Source organism: Canis lupus, chromosome 29 (genome assembly GCF_048164855.1).
Source record: "Canis lupus baileyi chromosome 29, mCanLup2.hap1, whole genome shotgun sequence".
In the NCBI taxonomy this organism is placed as follows: Eukaryota; Metazoa; Chordata; class Mammalia; order Carnivora; family Canidae; genus Canis; species Canis lupus.
This window is the reverse complement of record NC_132866.1, coordinates 33,734,314-33,753,231: the sequence shown is the minus strand read 5'-3', so window position 1 is coordinate 33,753,231 and position 18,918 is coordinate 33,734,314. Positions and strand designations below refer to the sequence as shown.

Below are 18,918 nucleotides of genomic sequence, written 5' to 3'. Positions count from 1 at the left end.
AAGGTGCCACAGAAGACACAGCCAGGGCGGGGGGGCGGAGATGTGAGGCTTGTGCGGAGAGAGGATGCTCAGACAGGGCACTTCTTAGGGGGACAAGAATGTCCCCACTGGCCAGCCTGGGGAAAGCCTCCCACCCCGGCAGGGTGTCTTCCACACGGTCCCGCTGTGGCGCACCCCGCTGTGCCGAGGACTGGGTGACAGGCTCACACTCCCGGCTAATTCCAGGAGGGACACGTTGACCCATTTATCCTAATTGTTTCTTTAATTGAAAGTCAGCAAGAGAAGCACAGGTTTCTTTCCCATGCAAAAGAGGCTGGAGCTAGGAGAAACAAGCCAGAGGCATAAGAAAACAGATGCTAGCTTTAGCCTGGCTTTGGGGAAGGAGGGCTTTGTGCCTGTGTTCTTGCATCATAATGTATTGGAGTTAATTTGACGGGTAGGGGTGCTTAGTTAGCCAAACACTTTAATAGGATTGAAGGAGGCTACTCTCAAGCCTTGCATGGATGAGAATGGACTGGCTAAGCCCTCTTTTCTTTAAGGAAATAGCCCCCACACTTGTGCAGGCCAAAATAATTAAGTAATTAGCAAAGGCATTTGTCAAAATGCCCAGTGAGGCTGACGAAAATGACAGCTTTGAGAAGGATGAAGAGCTTGCAAATAGCATTTTCTCCAAGCTCTGGGCTGGGGTCAGGCCTGGAGCCTGCGAGAAAAAAACGCCTGCCTGGGACTCCAGAGTCCCAGCTCAACCTTTGGGGTTCAAGTTCACTTCCCTGTGGCAAAAACCAAGGTCCTATTACTAAAGAGGTTTTCTTGAAAGGCCTTTGGAACATCAAAGGGCTCTAACACCAGAAAGTAAGTGAAAAATAAGGGAGTCATTTTCCTTTTCAAAGGATTGAAACTGTTAAACAGCCAAGTCTGTGGTGGAAAAAGCATTTGTGGTTTACTGACATTGAAAGGCTGGGGAAGTAGCTCGAGGTTATAAGGCCGTCATCACCATCAACAGGGAACTGACTGCGCACCTACTGTGTGCAAGGCAGATTCTTGAGTTTCCTTAGGGCCAGAGGATCTCTACCCTGCAGAGGCTTGCAGTGTTTGCTACGTGTGGTGGCGTAGACTGGTAAATCGAGATTCTCCCAATGTAAGAGAAAAGCAACCCTGGCAGCAATAACCAGGTAGGGTCCCTTCAGTGTGTCAGGCACAGGGTATCTCATTCGGTGCCCCAGACAATCTTCTGATGTTGGTGTTCATCTTCCTCTTTTAGTGGATGGGAAACAGGCTCAGGGAAGTCAGGAAACAGAGCCAAAAGGTGATGCAAAGGACAAGTTGAGAGCAATGGAGTCATAAGGCTTGGGGTTGACAACAGATTCTACTAATCCAGGAATAAGCACTGAGAAAAGATCCTTAGATTTGGAGGCTGCAGTTGGCCGAGTCTGGAGGGCGGTGCTTCGGGGGAGTGAAATGGGTGCTCAGATGTCCAAGAAAAGGTTATGAAGAGTGAGTCTTCCAAAAATAGCCAAGGGAAGAAACATCACCATCCGTTCAGTGGGGGATGCTTCCTGAGCTGGGGGTGGGAGAGATGCTCAAAGAGAGGGAGAGTTTGAAGATGCCTGAAGGGAAGGAAATATTTGAGAAAGGTCCTTCCTGGAGGAGGTGGCCCAGAGAGTGACATACAGCTTAGGGAGGAGGTAGCCTTGCTGGGGTGGGGGGACAGGGAGAGGAAAAACTGGAGAGACCATGTTAAGTTGTGGTGTTTGAAGTTAGAAAGGAGGGAGGCCATTCAGAGGTGCTTTGAGGGGGGGCGGGGAGGAGGGTGGAGAGGACTTTGGTGCCGGGGAAGTGACTGACTCAGGTTCTGTCTGTGGAGGAAGTCAAGATCTAGGAGGCAGAGTATTTCCACAGCTGTACACAGTGTCTGGGCTGGGGCTGGGGGTGCCTACTGTGGGAGGCACAGGATCTTAGAAGGCCAAAGGTTAGGGGCCCTCTTCATGAGTCCCGAATGAATGATGGCAGGGCAAGAGCACATCACCTACCGATGTCTCCCAGAAATAAGGCCAAGGAGGCTGGAAAAGGATGACGGCAAGAACAAGGGGAGAGCTGTGTACGTGGGAACAGTCCGGGCAGTGGTGGTGGCATAATGACAGAGAGGACAAAGTAAAACCTTCACCTCTTCTTTTTAGAGGTGGTAAGAAATATTGGGGCTCTTGGGGTTGGGCCAACCTGGCTTCTAATCCTGGTACTCAACTTACTAGTTGTATGACCTTGGAAAAACCATCTGGTATATCTCTGAATTTTAAAGCTCATCTACAAAATGGGGGTGCCACACTCACTCATAGGATGTGTGTGACAAGTAATTAATGATTGTAAAAATCTGGAGCAGCAGTACCTGGGGCATAGTCGGTGCTCAGTAAATGGCCACCTCAGAAATGTTGGAACTGGAAGAGAGCTCAGATAGTCAGTCCATCTAACAAATGAGGAAAAGGAGACCCAAAAAGATTAGGGAAGATGATGGAGTTCCCATGAGGTCACACAGTTCATGACAAAGGCACGTAAGGGAGTGGGTGCAGGATGGGAAAGATTCTGGAACCGTAAAGGTCCCCTGGCCAGGCGCTGGTCTGAATACAGATGGGGGCATGAGGGTGTGTGTTGGGATTGGGGGCAGGTGATGGCTCTTTCCAGGGTGACAAGTGCTTACCAGGACATAAATGAATTTTCCAAGGTCATACAACTAGTAAGCTGAGTACCAGGATTAGCAACCAGATTAGTCCAACCCCCAAAATCCTAATATTTCTTCTAAAAAGAAGAGGTGAAGGTTTACTTTGTCCTCTGAGTCATCACGCCACCACCACTGCCCCGACTGTGCCCACTTCCGCTCACCTCGGTGTGTGTGACACCCTATGGCATCTGTAACTGGAGGTGCCATGTCTGTTTGCTCTTGATCTAAACCCCAGGCACTGGCCTCCCTCTTTGGTCTGTTCGCCTCTGGTGTCCGACCTTGGGCCCATCGTGGCAGCAGTTTCTCTGCATGGAGATTAATCTGGAGTTGACAGTACCTACTTTTCCATGCCTAGTGTCTGGTACAAGTGCGTGCACTGTAAATACTTACTGAATCAATGAATACATAAGCTCTTCTTTGTTTTTGGTGGCAGCACTTTTCTCTACTCACCTCTCCAGTTGGTTGGCTGTGCATGGCTGAAGTATCTAGGTTCAGGAGTTTGACAAAGGCAGGCTTAAATCCCACCTTTATCACTTAATATTGGTGACCTTCTCCAAACTGCTTCACTTCTCAGAGGCTCAAGTTCCTCATCTATAAATAAGGATGATAATATTTATTTTACCTTCTTTGACAATTCAGGGATGTATGGCTAGAATGTTCTTAGCATCGTGGCTGCATGGCACTCTCAGTAACAATGGCTGTGTTTTATTATCATCATAGCACTGGGTATGGAAGCACACACACATTTACCTTTTCTTAATTTTTTTTTTTTTTTGAAGCTGAGAGCCTCTCTTGTCCCACATTCTAGAAAGTACAATAAAGAACTAAAGACATACCTGACCCTATCTCCCACTTCCAGGCCCTGCCTAATAATGCTCACTGGGTTTGGTGCTGCAGTGAAAAGAAGAGCCAAGCACACCATCCCCTGATTACAACCCCAGGCGTCTTCACCCTCAGCTGGGAGTGTCCTGGCAGGGTGGCCAGGTAAAGGCTTGCTGCAAACAGCCTGGTGTTTTGGGGTGCTCACCGCCAGCAGGAGAAACCCTCTGCATGGAAATTACTTTAATTTGCAGTTGACAAAAGGCAAATTGCTGGCATTTTTTTGCTTGGAGCCTGGAATGTAACCTTGTACAACTGCCCCAGACATTCCAGGTGACAGCTTCCATTAGCCCGGCCCAGATTTCTAGTTTCAAGGAGGGGGTAGAAAAAGAACATAAGTAATTTCACAGGGAGCAAAACCCCCAATCATGATTTAATTCTACCAACTTCTGTGACTTCAAATTCCCTCTTCCTCTTGTCAGCATACAAAGCAGAGTCAACATGGACTTCCTATCGCGTGTTTTTCTTTGCTTGACTTTCACTGGTGTATTACCACACTCCGCTGGCTTGTCGTTTTAGGTTTGATGGGAGACATCTTCCTATGGTCTACCCCTGTCTGTCTTCCTATGATCTACCCCTGTCTGATTTGTGTGTGACGTGACCAGAAGGTCATGAGAGTGAGGCCTTCTCTGCTGTCTTCCTTTGCACAATGGCTAGGATGTTGTGGGGTCTCTACATATTTGTTGAAGGAATGAACGAGTAAATGGATGGATGGGTGGTTTCCAGATTTTTCCCAAGGACAGAGCATCGTTGTCTGTCTAGTCAGACTTCTATAGCATTCCAGAAGGAAGGGCATCCTTTAGTTGCGGTGCTGGTCACCTTCCACTGAAAATATGTCCCAGAGATGCCTGTCTGGGGCGGGGTTCCGTGGAATGTAGGCTGAACGGAATGCCTCCTGGGCCAAGGGAGAACGTGAGGCTGCTGCTGCCATCTTGTGGACAGTGTTCGAAACACAGGAGAAGTGACCTACGCGGCCTTTGCACCCTTCTTCCATTTCTCTCAAAGAAATCTTGGCTGATTCTCTGATGGAATATTCTCCTTTGCAAAGCACTAGGCTACATTTCCGGATGCATGCTTAATCTGTTTATATTCCTCTGTTGAAAGCATCGTCATCATAATTATAATAGCTCACAGTTATTGAATTCTAGGCACTGTGCTAAGTGCTGTATTATCAAAAAAACTTCTTAATGCCTGGGCTATTATTACCATCTATACAGCAGAGAGAGGAAATTGAGACTCAGAATGGCTGCATGACTTGTACTTAGCTAGTAAAGGGGAAGAGAGAACCAGGACTTGACCCCAGCCAGTCTGGCTCTGGACATCCAGTCACATCGTGCTTTAATGGTTTGTTTATGTGTTTTGCTTCCCCGACAAGACACTGAGCACCGAGAGAGTTGGTCAGAGCTATTGAGTGTGGGGATTTTATGTATCTCTGTGCACCAACTATGCACCAGGACTCTGCTAGACTAGGAGAATGTAAAGATCTGTTCGACTAGGGGAAAGTATTCCTCGGTATGCGTGCAGCGAGGTTGCAAAGCCACAGGAAAGACACGGACTAAAGATAATAAAGATAATTGTAATAAAGATAGACAAAGGTGATGAGTGTATGTGTGTGTGGATTAACAATTTAACTAGTTATTTATCATTTTATTTTATATGGACTGGCCTCCCAGCACTGCTGAGGTATAAACCACAATCATTATTAAATCCATTCATCCATATGTTTCTTTGCTCCTTATCCTGGAACGCTTGACCCAGAACGCATGTGAGAAGCAGCTCATTGGCAGCTGGGGGTTTGAGAGGCGAGATTGGTAACCTCTCTCTTGGAGGTTCCAGGGGATGGAAGGGAACTGCAGAGAGTATCACGTACTCCACATGGCCTATATCTTGAGTTGGACTACCCCAGATAAGTTTTCCTTGTTTGATGAAAATTTATAGGCAATTTGCATCTGATGTTGTACTAGACAAAGCCCCAAAATCTGATTAAAATTAAAAGATTGTGAAATGGAATACACAAATTAGAATAAATGTGTAAATTAAAACAAGATTTCCACCAAGCTTCAAACTTGCAGGTAACCCCAGGCTTTCAGTCTATTTCCCTGTACTAAGGTCCTTGGGGTAAGAGTCTGCCACATGCCCATGTATCATTCCTCCATACAGAGGCAGTGTCGCATGGGGTGACTGAACTCAGCACAGCTGTCCTTTCCAGTTGATTCAAGGACTTGGTAAGGAGCGTTTCCTGTGGGCCAGGCACAGGCAGAGACAGGAAGACAGGGGCTTGGTCCTGTTGGCTGACAGCTCTTAGCTCTGAGCGCAGCGGTGAAAGACCTACATGGAGAGACGAGAGATGCAGAGAGGGAAGGAGAATGTTGGAAAGAGCTAGAAAGGGAAAAGGGAGAAGAGAGACACCCTAAACCAGGTGGCGATGGCCCCCAGAGGCCTTGGAGACCCCCCTGAAACGTCCATCCTGGGGGCTTGGACGTGGTGTAGGCAAGCAAGTGCCCTCTTTGGGGCCTTCTCACATGCCTAGTGGCACCCATCCTCCTGCAGATGCTGCAGAGATATCCTATAGTTTCCTTGTGTCCCCAGCACTGGCATCTCTCTACTCTGAGGTCAAGACTATGGGAAGGAAGTATTATCACCATTGTTATTATTTGTATGCCATCCTGGGCTCTGAGTATGCCAGCCTTCGCATGCCGCAGGGGCCGGGCGTGCAGCCAAGTCTGGAGTGATAAAGAGGGTGCTGACGGTGGCATCCTTTGTGAGAGAAAATGTCTGAAACAGGTAAGACTGTGAGAGACCAACAGAGCACATGACCATGGCGTTGGCCTGGACCCATTCCTGTGCTGAGAAGATGTGGCTCCCAACTAGCAGAAGGGACTCCTGGGTGCCTTCGTCTGTGTACAGGACTCACAGGGACGGTGCGTGCCCAGTCTGCGTGCCCAGGATCCCCAGAGAGCATCACCATCCAGCCGGTGATCAAACAACTGGTACATAGGAAAAATACTTGGAAAAGAATGTAAAAGCTGCACTCTTCTCTATCGTTACATGTGACAACCGTAAAAACTTAGTCCTTCAAAGGAATGTGCTTTCCTCTCCCGCGCTGGCTTTTATTAAAAGCTGTTACAAAAGGTATTTTTGTACTTTACAAATAACAACAACAGTACCAGCTAACATTTATAGTGGACCTAGCAAATGTTAGGAGCTGTATGAAGATCCTGCTGAGATGTTTTTTATCACCTTTTGGTTTAAGAAATAACTTTGCTTTTTCTGAAGATCTGGTATGTTTTTACCAACCAGCCAAAAAGAGCCATATGATATTTTTCCCTTCACCTTAGCTTCCTGGAGATTCCAAGTCACTTTTTTATAGCTAAGTAAGAGCAACCACATTGACTCTTAGAATTGACGTATGGTTTTTTTTTTTTTTTCTTCTCTTACCCTTGTTTTAACCTCAAGAAGACTCTATCTTCTTCTAGGGATTTACTTAAAGAACTAATGAGAAACTCATTCATTCATTCATCCATCCATTCATGTACTCATTCAGCGATGGCAGCTCCATGTCATATACTAGGTTGGGTGAACAGGACAAACATTATCTTGCCTTTCTCATGTTAACAGCTTAATAGACTGGGCAGCCCCAGAATGCAGGCAAAGAACCCGGTGCATGGATGTTTAAAGCAGCATTACTTAAAATAGCAAAGAATTGGAAACAACACATGTCCAATGATAGGGTGTTAGTTCAATTATAGTTGATGTGTATGGTGGAATTTTAAATGGCTGTTATAAATTAGGTTTTTTCCACAATGTGGAAAGGTGTTTAAGAAACATAATTTTAAAAGAGGGAAGAAGAGCAAACTCTAAAATTAGAGACTTGTAAAGGCAAGGGCAGGGAAGTTCTGGGGCTGGGATCCTAATTTTATATTTAAAAAAAGACTAGAAGGAAGTATTACAAAATATTAACAGTAGTTCTCTCATAATCATGACATTATAGATATTTAAATTTTTCATTTTTCTTTTTTTCTTTTTTTCTTTTTTTTTTTGCATTTTCTAATGCTTCTATAATGAATATGTGTCAACTTTAAAATCCTAAAAGCAATGAGAAAAAAGGAGGAAATTCCTAGGGGGCGTACTCGGGCCTTCTCGGCTACAGGGTATAGGCGGAAGGGGAAAGCGTCCCTGGGATTTCCCATCTGCAGCCTTCCCTCCAGGATCTCCCTCCAGCGCTGATGTGAGTGCCTGCCCAGGGTCTTCACTACACTCACTGGGAGCCGGTGGGAGCCAGGAGTGGAGGCTCACTGAGGCACACATGGAATTAGTGAGGCTAATTAGGAAGGTCCACTGGTTTTACTCTGGAAGCCCTCCTCTCATTGCCTGAGACAAATGTGGTACAGGATTGATAAACAGAACTGAATGAAAATTACAGTAAAAATGTGGCCGCGTGGGCATAAAGTCAGTCATTAAATAGTTGAATTTAACCCTCAAGTTTTTGATTTCCTAGTTTGATTTCATTAACGAAAGGAGTATATGAAGAAGTAGAATCAGCAGGAATGGCTCTGGACTCAGATTGTCCAAGTCTCAATCCCGACTCCACCACTAAACTGCTTGATGATCTGGGGCCAATTACTTAACCTCTCTGAACCTTACTCTTATGTAGAAGAGGAGCAACATGTAACTTACCCACTGAATCATTGCAAAGATTAAATAAGAGAATCCATGCAGAGTAGCTGGCGGCTGTGGCTTCTCTGTGGCTCTCCCTGTCCTCCCTGGCTACCCTAAGCTCCATTCCCCACCCTTGCTGTGTGCAAGGGGCCAAACTATGTCAACTCTTGTTTCTCAGGTTACATCTGGCCCTGGGAAGGCCTTTCTGGGAGGCTGAGGGCAGGGGGAATCAAGAGACAGGGCACTCCGCCCTCTCTTGCTCTGCTTTGGGCAGTGATGTTGGCAGTGACTGCATTTCCTCTGAGGCCCCTGTTGCTCTGGGGCAGTGTCCTGCCTCCTCTGTTCCTGTCTTCCTAGGGATGGTACCTCTACTGAAATCCCTGATGTAGACTCCATTTCCTGACTAGATTCTGACACTTTTTTTTTTAAGATTTTTTTTAAGATTTAAAAAACAATTTTTAAGTAATCTCTACACCCAGCATGGGGCTCAAACCCACAACCCCAAGATCAAGACTCACACGCTCCACCTACTAAGCCAACCAGGCGCCTCAGACTCTGACACTTTTCTGACTTTCACTCTGCCTGAGGTTTTGAATGACCATGATGAACAACTTTTACAAGACTTACTGCATGTTTGTTCACAGATCTGCTTTGCCATGAATTGAGTGCCTCAAAGAGCTGTTCTTCATGTTTAACCTCAGCAGACTGCACAATGACCCGATCATTTTGGGAGAAGAAACTTTGAAATTTTTTGAAAAATTACATATTGGCTCCAAAAGAGTATCTTTATAGGACATACACAATATAATTAATGATTCAATGAATGAGCATTCCTGTATCCACCACCCAGTTGAAAGAAACATTTACCATTATTTTTGAACCCCTCGGGGAACCCCTCCCTGTCCCATCTCCTCCTTCCCTTCCCAAAGATCTCCATCTCCCAAGGCTGTCAACCCTTGGCTTGTTTTTGTAGATCTACTGTGTCTCTGCCCACTTAACAATATGTTTGGTGTCACGTTTTTAAATTGTATATAAAAGAAAGAATGCTGTAGGTATTCTTCCCTGACTTGTTCTCCCACTCAACATTGTTACTGAGCATGTCGGCGTGTGGCTATGATTCATTCCCAATTCATTCATTCAGGGCTTTACAGTGTGCTGTTACAGAACTACACCTCTCCGTGTTATGCAATTGCTGTTAATGGACCTGGAGGTCTCTCCCGGGTTCTGCAATTTCACACATTCTTGTATCATCTTCAGGTGCCCAAGTGTTGATGTTTCTCTTAGGGCACAAACTGAGGAGCGGAGTCACTGCCTCACAGAGCAGGGAATGCCACCGTTAGCAGATAATGCCACATGGTTTTCCACAGTGGTTTCAACCAATTTAGACTCCCACCAGCTGCGTAAAAATGTATGTTGTTCAAACCCTCATAAGTCTGTGGTACCAGACTTTAAATTTTTTACCCATTGGGGGTGGGGGTAGGATAGGATACCTCATTACGGTTTACTTTGTATTTTCCTCCTTATTAGTGAGAGTGAGTTTCTTTCCATGTTGGCTGTTCACATGTTCTTTTCTGACAGGTCTGTTTGAAAGCTACTAATTGTACTTCCCTGGAACCTCAGGCGGGTTGTGGCTGACTTGGGGCAGCTGGGGAGGGTGAGGAGGATGCAGGAGGGAGGGAGGAGCTGAAGTCCAGGGTGGAGCAGGGCAGGGGCGTGGCTGTGTTGGGGGAGACCGGGCAAGAGAGCTACCCAGCCTGGGGGCTTCCAGTTGAGGTTTTTGTTTTTCCCCCCACTGTGAAGCATTAACAGAACTTATAATTTGTTAAGAAAAGCTCAAACCATTATTTTTTAATATAAATTTTTCTAATTTGTAAAATGGACACCTAATTCCAAAAAGGCAGTTCGAGCCAAACAAGTCCTATCTGCAGGTGCTGGATTTAGCTCTCAGAAGACCCTTCTGTGATCCCTTCTGTGATTCATGAGACGGGATTCACCCCGTGGTCAGTCAGCAAGTATTCCTGCCTCTTGGGTCCACCGGAAGTAGGAGAAGAGTCAGGTCCGCTGAGATCAGGGCAGGGTCTGTCTGAAGGACCTCGCATTCTCTGCCCATTGTTTCGAGGTAAGATACGCATAACATAAGCTTAGCGCGCCTCGGTTACGTGTCTCGGTGGCACCAAGCACGTTGGCCTTGCTACGGCGTGATCACCGTTCTCACGGAGCCTTTTCATCTTGCAAAGCTGAAGCCGTCTGCATTAAACAAGAACACCCCCCCACACACAACCCCCGCCGCTGGCAGCCACCAGTCTCCTTCTGTCTTAGGAGTCTGATGCTCTGGGTGCCCAGTGAAGGTGGCATCAGGCGGTATCTGCTCTGTGTCTGGCGTATTTCACCTGGCACCACGTTTCCATTACGTGTCTCAAGCATCATGTGTCCATCACCCAAGCTGCCGCACGTGTCACGAGTTCTTTCCTCGTGAAGGCTGGATGATATTTCGCTGTGCCTGTGCCACACGTGCTCTACCCATTCACCTTCCGATGGGCTCGGGCTGTTGGGCACACTGCCCCTACGCACTCGGCTGTACAAATCGGTTTGAGTCTCTGCTCTCAGTTCTTTGGGGGTATATACACAGAAGTGGAGTTGCTGGGCCATAGGGTAAGTCTGTTGAATATGTTGGGGGGTGGGGGCTGGCTTATTCTTTTAGCATTTTTGCCTGCTTTCTCTACTTAGGAACTTGCAGTTAGAACCTGGGGGCAGGGGCGACCGGGTGGCTCAGTTGGTTAAGCGTCTGCCTTCGGCTCAGGTCGTGATCCCAGGGTCCTGGGACCAAGTCGTGCGTTGGGCTCCGTGCTCAGCGGGGAGCCTGCTTCTCCCCCTCCCTTTGCCTGCTCTTCCCTCTGCTTGTGCATGCTCTCTCTCCCTCTCTCTGTCAAATAAATAAATAAAATCTTAAAACAAAAAAAAGAACTTGGGAAATCATCATTTGGGGTAGCAGTGATCACATCCTTTCTCAGGCTACATTTTTCAAAAGCAGAACATGGACGAAACCCTTGGGCCCATTATCTGTTGGGCTGTTCTTGTCCTGTGGTGATGATGGCGATGATTAAGACACTAACTCAAACACATTGCACGCTCGCTTTGTCGCCAGCACTTCAGCATATTTTAAATAATGTCATGTTCGTAATCATTGCGCGAGGATTATTGTCCCGGCTTTACAGGTGAGGAAACCAAGCCACAGAGAAGTGGAACCATAAACAATGCTGGGACAGACAGGCTCATCTAACTCAGCATTTACTTTCACAAAGGAAGGGAAAGAGGCTGAAGACGGGAGACCCAGAGACACAGCCTTACGCTGTGACCGACCCGGCTGAGCTCACAGGCTTCCAGACGTCTGGAACCCCCAGCCCCACGCCCTCGCCGCCTCGAAGACAGGATTCCAGCCATTCATTTTGTTTATCCCGTTGACCCAAGCGAAACCCCTTCTGAGAGGCTGCCGTGCCGCGTCGGGATCCAGCTGGATATTCCTGGTCCTCTTCCTGATAATTACTGGGGCAGGACTAGCTGAAATATGACGGGGAGAGGATTACGGGTTTGGCTGTAGGATTTTGTGAAAACACATGGAAGTAGCACATTAATATTAGTCAAGGGCTGAATGGGCCTTTTTAAGAAGCTGAGATAAACTTTGGCAAAATCAGGTTGCCCGGAGAAGCATTCAATTTACTGGAGTGACTCAAAAAATTATAATTTTTCTTTCCCGTTAAGTTTATTTAGGTAGTAAAAATCTGGAGTGTGTGTTCCCTGCGAAGTTGCGCCCCTGAAGTCCCGAGCTTGCCTATACGCGGGGCGGGCCTGTGTTTTTCATCACGTTCCCTGACTCGTTAGGTCTTGCAGTTAGTCCGTGTTACACGTTTCTCGTGTGTTTTTCTTGAACTTCATGAACTCTGGCATTTCATTTCGGGGATGTATATCCAAGGGAAAAGCAGTGTTCCTTTGATCTTCCTTGGGACACCATTATGTTTAACCTAAGAAAGATTAGGGAGTTGCCATTCAACGCTGAACAAACACAGAAGCGGCTGCGAAGATGGCGGTGCTTAATCTATTTACAACATCCACCCTATTAGGAACTAATTCCACATCGAGTGGACTCCGAAAAGCATTCTTTGGAATGGAATTCTCATCCGCTCTGGGAGGCTACGTGCATATGGTCTGGGCCTCACAAAGAAACCTATTTAGCCTGAAATATTTAAACTGCAGAAGGTTTTCAAACTTTGAAATCACTGTCACTGTTGGTTCCCCATATGGCTGTCGGGTTGTACTTTCTCTGAACTGAACAGCAGTTTCTGGAAAGCACCCTTGCCTTCTACTCGTATTTGTAAGAACATCTGCTCAACAGTGGTGAAACGAGTCAGCTCCAGTCTTTGGACAAACAATCCTCTGAGCCGGGGTGAACTCCGAGGGGCAAAGAGCCGCCACTTGGCCCGCAGCTGGGGAACCAGACTGCTCAGCTCACCCTCCGCTCCCTTTCCAAAATGGCCTTCAGAACCTGATCCACCTTCTAAATAGCTCTTTGAGGCAACACGCAGGTCTAATTGTGACATATATGTATATATATATATATTTTTTTTTCTAGCCCTAAAATGAGAAGGAAGAACAAAACAAAATCAAATGTTAGCCTGTCCGTATTTGCAGTTCCCTGTCACCCCCAAGACATTGATGGAGATTTATTTTCCTAATGAAGCCTCTGACGGTAATGGTGGCACTTGCTAGAATCAGTTAGGACTAAGTGGTATTTAATTCACAGCGAAGCGACAATCTGACTGGACTGTGATTAGTTCCAGCTTTTAGCTATCATTTATAGGTCACCAGGCGGCTAACAACCTCAAATGAGGGACCATTATCTTTTGACAAGATGAAGCATTTTCTGGGGGGATGGGAGGAGGGGGAGGGGTGCTACCCAGAAAGCCAGCTTAATACTCTCTCTGGGAATTATTTCATTCCTAATAGAGCTCCACAACCACTTACTCAAAGGAACCACGCTAGCGCGTTCCAGTTAGGTCTGCTGAAGGCAAAGGAGGAAAAGACTTTCCTTACAGCCATTCATTTATCTACTCAGCAACTATAGGCAAACTTCATCTTACTGCGTTTCACTTTATTGCACTTCGTGGGTATTGCGTTTTTTACGAACTGCAGGTTTGTGGCAACCTTGAGTCGAGCAAGTCTATTGGCACCATTTTTCCAACTGCATTTGCTCACTTTGTGTAATCGCATTTTGGTAATTTAAAACTTTTTCATTTTTATTATTATATTTCTTATGGTGATTTGTGATCAGCTCTCTTTGATGTTACTACTATAACCGTTTTGGGGTGCCATGAACTGTGCCCATATAAGACAGCAAACTTAATAAATGCATGTGTTCCGATTGCTCCACCGACTGGCTGTTGCCCCATCTCTCCCCCTCTCCTCAGGCCTCCCTGCCCCCTGTGAAATCAGGCCAGTTAATAACCTTACAGTGGCTTCCAGGTGGAAGGAAGAGTCAAACATCTCTCATTCCAAATCAACAGCTAGAAAACGATTAAGAATAGTGCAGAGAACATGTTGAAAGCTGAGAGAGGCTGAAGGCTAGGCCTCTCGAGCCAGTTAGCCATGTTGTCAATGCAAAAGAAAAGCTCTTGAAGGAAATTAAAAGTGCTACTCCAGTAAATGCATGATAAGAAAGCAGAGCAGGGCAGCCCGGGTGGCTCAGCGGTTTAGTGCTGCCTTCAGCCCAGGGTGTGATCCTGGAGTCCTGAGATCGAGTCCTACATCGGGCTCCCTGCATGGAGCCTGCTTCTCCCTCTGCCTGTGTCTCTGCCTCTCTCTTTCTCTCTCTCTCTCTCTCTCTCTCTTTCTCTGTCTCTCGTGAATAAATAAATGAAATCTTAAAAAAAAAAAATAGAACAGCCTTATTGCTGGTATGGAGAAAGTTCTAGTGGTCTGGATAGAGGAGCCAACCAGTCATAACATTTCCTTAAGCTAAAGCCTAATCCAGAGCAAGGCCCTAATTTTCTTCAACTCTGTGAAGGCTGGGAGAGGTGAAGAACCTGCAAAAGAAAAGTCTGAAGCTAGCAGAGGTTGGATCGTGAGGTTTAAGGAAAGAAGCGAACTCCATAACATAAAAGCAAAGTAGCAAGTGTTGATGTAGAAGTGCAGTGAGTTATCCAGAAGATCTAGCTAAGATAACGAAGGTAGCTACACTCAACAGCAGATTTCAGATTTTTCCATGTGGAGGGAATAGTCTTACATTGGAAGAAGTTGACATCTAGGACTTTCATAACTAGAGTGAAGTCAATGCCTGGCCTCAAAGGAGAAGCTGACTCGCTTGGTAGGGGCTAACGTGGCTGGTGACTTAAGTTGAAGTCAATGCCAATTTACTATGCCACAAATCCTAAAGCTTTTAAGAATTATGCTAAACCTACTCTGCCTGTGCTCTATAAATGGAACAACAAAACCTGGATGACATGCACATCTGTTTACATAAGGGTTTACTGAATGTTTTAAGCCTACTGTTGAGACCTACTGCTCAGGAAAATGATTCCTTCAAAAACATCACTGCCCTTTGACAGTAGAGCCGATCACCTAAGAGCTGTGATGGAGATGCATGAGATTAATGCTGTTTTCATGCCTGGTAACACCATATCCATTCTGTAGCCCATAAATCAAGAAGTCATTTCGACTTTCAATTCTTATTATTTAAGAAATACACTTTGTAAGGCTACGGCTGCCATACATAATGATTTCTCTGCTGGATCTGGGCAAAATAAATTGAAAACTTTCCAGAAAGGATTCACCATTTTACATGCCATTAAGTCATAGTTCATGGAAAGAGGTCAAGATAGCAACGTTTATAGGAGTTTGGAAGAAGTTGATTCCAACACTCAGGGATGACTTTGAGGAGTTCAAATCTTCTGTGGAGGAAGTAACTGCAGATGTAGTAGAAAGAGCAAGAGAACTAGAATTGAAAGTAGAGCCTGAAGATGTGACCAAATTGCAGCAATCGTGTGATAACACTGTCAGGGATGAGAAGTTGCTTCTCATGGATGAGCAAAGAAAGCAATTTCTTGAGGTGGAATCTATTCCTGGTGAAGATGCCATGAAGATTGTTTAAATGTCAACAAAAGATTTAGAATATTACACAAACTTAACTGATAAAGCAGAGGCAGAGTTTGAGAGGATTGACTCCAATTTTGAAAGAAGTTCTACCTTGGGTAAAATGCTGTCAAATAGCATTGCATGCTACAGAGAAATCGTTCATGAGAGGAAGACAGTGCAGCGAACTTCATTATTGTCGTATTTTAAGAAACTGCCACAGCCACCCCAACCTTCAGCAGCTACCACCCTGATCATTCAGCAGCAATGAACATCAAGGCGAGACCCTTTGCTCCACCACCAAAAAGATTATGACTCTGAAAGGTCAGATGATGGTTAGCATTTTTTTTAGCAAAGGTATTTTTATTTTTACTTTTTTTAAAAGTAGGGTCCACACCCAGCATGGAGCCCCGTGTAGGGCTTGAACTCATGAAGCTGAGATCAAGACCAGGGCTGAAATCAAGAGTCAGATGCCTAACCGACTGAACTACCCAGATGTCCCAAGCAGAAGTATTTTTAAATTAAGATGTGTACATTAGTGTTTTAGACATAATGCTATTGCATACTTAATAGGTTACAATATGGTGTAAACTTAACTTTTGGATGCACTGGGAAACCAAAACAATTCATTTGACTCACTTTATTGCTGTATTCATCAAGCCTACACTATCTCCAAGGTATGCCTGTGTTCCTCGAGTGAGGCACTGGGCAAGAGTGTATTGCTGGGGTTCCCTGGAAGGAAGGCTGATAATCAACCTGCACACACTGTATGGCAGGTCTAGGTTTTAATAGCCATTCTCCATTTTGATGGGGTGAAGCATCTGTTCTGATTGGCTGGTGTCAGTGCAATACTGATTGTTAAATATTCAAAATAACAATCTTGTCTGGAATAACGCTCTTCTGTGGAACTTACTATTTTTTCTCCAAGAAAATTTCACTTTAAGTGAAATTGTCTCCCTTACATCACAAGTGTCCCCTAAATTAGCTGAAAGCTATAGATCTTCTGTTAATTATAAGGGAGATAATGTGATGTCCTAAGAAAGTAGCAATTTGGGTGTAGGTACGATGGGACTCCAGAGGGTTAGGAGTCTAGCTCATGAATAGCTGTCTGCTCGGAATGAGAGCTCCCCAACCTGGAGCAGTCTGAAAGCACTGGAAGAATGCAGATGTCCCTGCCACCACACACACATACTGGCTTCTACACTACTGCCTGAAAGGGAAGAACTGACCTGTTTTCCTTCCTCCTTCACTTTCTTCTTTCTCGGTCTTGAGGAAGTAGAAGGCAGTCTTCTAGTTTGCTTTTCTCCTATTTAGTGAGTCTTGGGAAAGAATCTCCTTTTATCTGCTTTTGGAACTAGGACATCAGATTTTTACCAGTCTGATTTTTACCAGTCTAATACCGAAAGCTTCTAAGTGTTGAATACCCGCCAGGCCTCAGATATGTCGAGGTGCTTTACATAAACGATTCCATTCCGTCCTCACCTTAACTCAGTGACGGAAGCTTTATTGTTCCCAGGTTGCAGATGAGTCTGAGACATGACCAAGATACAGATCCAGGCCGGCTGCCCTGGGGCACCCTGGGGTGATCTTACAGCTGTTACCTCTGTCCTAAAGGAGCTTACAGCCAGTCGCAAAAACAAGCCACACCTCTATAGCTACAAGGTGAAGCTATAACAAAGCATGGCAACATTTGTCAAACTTGATCTCTTCGTTTTAGGGAAAGAAAAATTGTCATGAGCCTCCAATGTTGATTTATTTTTATAAATTACTGAAATATGCACAAATATAAGTCTTGCATAAACTCCTTACACTGCTAATATTTTAGTGCATCTCTTTATGGGCACACATGTATTCTGGGACTTATTTTATATACATTTGTATTATGATTTTTTTGGTTGTGTCTCACATATCAGCATTTTCCGATGTCAGTAACACAATTTTAAAAATTGATATATTTTCATCCTTGCACTGATAAAGGGATTTTACCATATATTCAACCATTTCCTTATATTTGGGCATTTAGATTGTTTCTGATTTGTACCATTATAAGACATATCGTCACATACATTTTTGTACATGAACCTTTGGCTGCCTTTCTGATCATTTCCTTGGAGTTAATACTCAGGAGTAAAAGTACTGGGTCAAAGGGCACAAACATTTTTAAGGCTTTTAACATTTCTCTCCAGGAAGGTTGTACTAGTACATTTGCATCTGATACTGAAAGATCACTTTGGGGCCTAAGAGGTATTGGCCAGAACTTCAAGGGTAGGCAGAGCTTCTACCAGTGCAGGTTGGCGGAGGCATTCGGCTGGGAGAAGACCTGCCCAGGCTCAGGGAGGAGAGTACAAGGTGCCTCGGGGAAATGGCAAGACATTTTATTTTTTAAAAAATTAAATTTGCCAACATATAATAAACACCCAGTGCTCATCCCTTCAAGTGCCCTCCTTAGTGCCCGTCACCCAGTTACCCCATCCCCTCACCCACCTCCCCTTCTGCAACCCTTTGTTTGTTTCCCAGAGTTATGAGCCTCTCATGGTTTGTCTCCCTCTCTAATTTTTCCCACTCAGTTTCCCCCCTTTCCCTTATAATCCCTTTCACTATTTCTTACATTCCACATATGAGTGAAGCAATATGATGGTGGTCTTTTTCTCTGATTGACTTACTTCATTCAGCATAATACCATCCAGTTCCATCCACGTTGAAGCAAATGGTAGGTTTTCATCTCTTCTGATGGCTGAGTAATCTTCCATTGTATACATAGACCACATCTTCTTTATCCATTCATCTGTCGATGGACATCTCGGCTCCTCCCACAGTTTGGCTATTGTGGACATTGCTGCTCTAAACATTGTGGTGCAGGTGTCCTGGCATTTCACTACATCAGTATCTTTGAGGTAAATACCCCGTAGGAGCATTCTGATTTAGTTAGTGCTGTGTGTCTCAACACACTTAGAATATTAACATTTGGGGAAGGACATAAAATGTTCAAAATGTGAAACAACTTGGCAATAATGCTAATAAGACAGTCACCATTGTGATATAATGTCTAAATGTCCAAAAGCAACACCATTATTGTACCATATCTTGCTCCCCTGGGGTTCTTAGAAATGAACTGTTTGTTGATTTCACCATGGAATCCTATAGCATCAGGACAGTGTTCTAGAAGGTGCTCTGTGTCTGATGTCGGCATGAAGCCACACTGGTTGCTCCTGTCATACATTTACTTGACCATTCAGTTCCATGCCCCTCTTGACAGTGTTCCCATCGGTGGTATAGTGTTGTGGTTAAGAAGTTATGAAGGGGGATCCCTGGGTGGCGCAGCGGTTTGGCGCCTGCCTTTGGCCCAGGGCGTGATCCTGGAGACCCGGGATCGAATCCTACCTCGGGCTCCCGGTGCATGGAGCCTGCTTCTCCCTCTGCCTGTGTCTCTGCCTCTCTCTCTCTCTCTCTCTCTCTCTGTGACTATCATAAATAAATAAAAATTAAAAAAAAAAAGAAGTTATGAAGGAAAGAACCCAGACTGCCTGGGTTCTAATTCCAGCTCT

General features: G+C 45.3%; 2 long non-coding RNA genes across 6 annotated transcripts in view; both read right to left on the bottom strand.

The window, feature by feature from the left end:
* The window catches only part of LOC140621129 (uncharacterized), a 56,805-nt gene extending 38,108 nt beyond the window's left edge, over positions 1–18,697 (bottom strand). Inside the window, exons 1-2 of one of the 5 annotated variants that reach the window (XR_012020858.1) lie at positions 18,037–18,697; positions 3,164–3,304 (exon numbers count right to left, since the gene is read on the bottom strand). This is a non-coding gene — a long non-coding RNA (uncharacterized lncRNA). The remainder of the gene's footprint in view (positions 1–3,163; positions 3,305–18,036) is intronic. The other 4 variants (XR_012020857.1, XR_012020860.1, XR_012020861.1 and 1 more) reach the window with 4 other exon arrangements.
* On the bottom strand, positions 11,524–16,676 carry LOC140621130 (uncharacterized). Its single transcript, XR_012020862.1, has 2 exons — positions 16,603–16,676; positions 11,524–11,809 (listed from the first exon to the last, which is right to left on the bottom strand). It is a non-coding gene; the product is annotated as an uncharacterized lncRNA (long non-coding RNA).
* Positions 18,698–18,918: the final 221 nt, after the last annotated feature.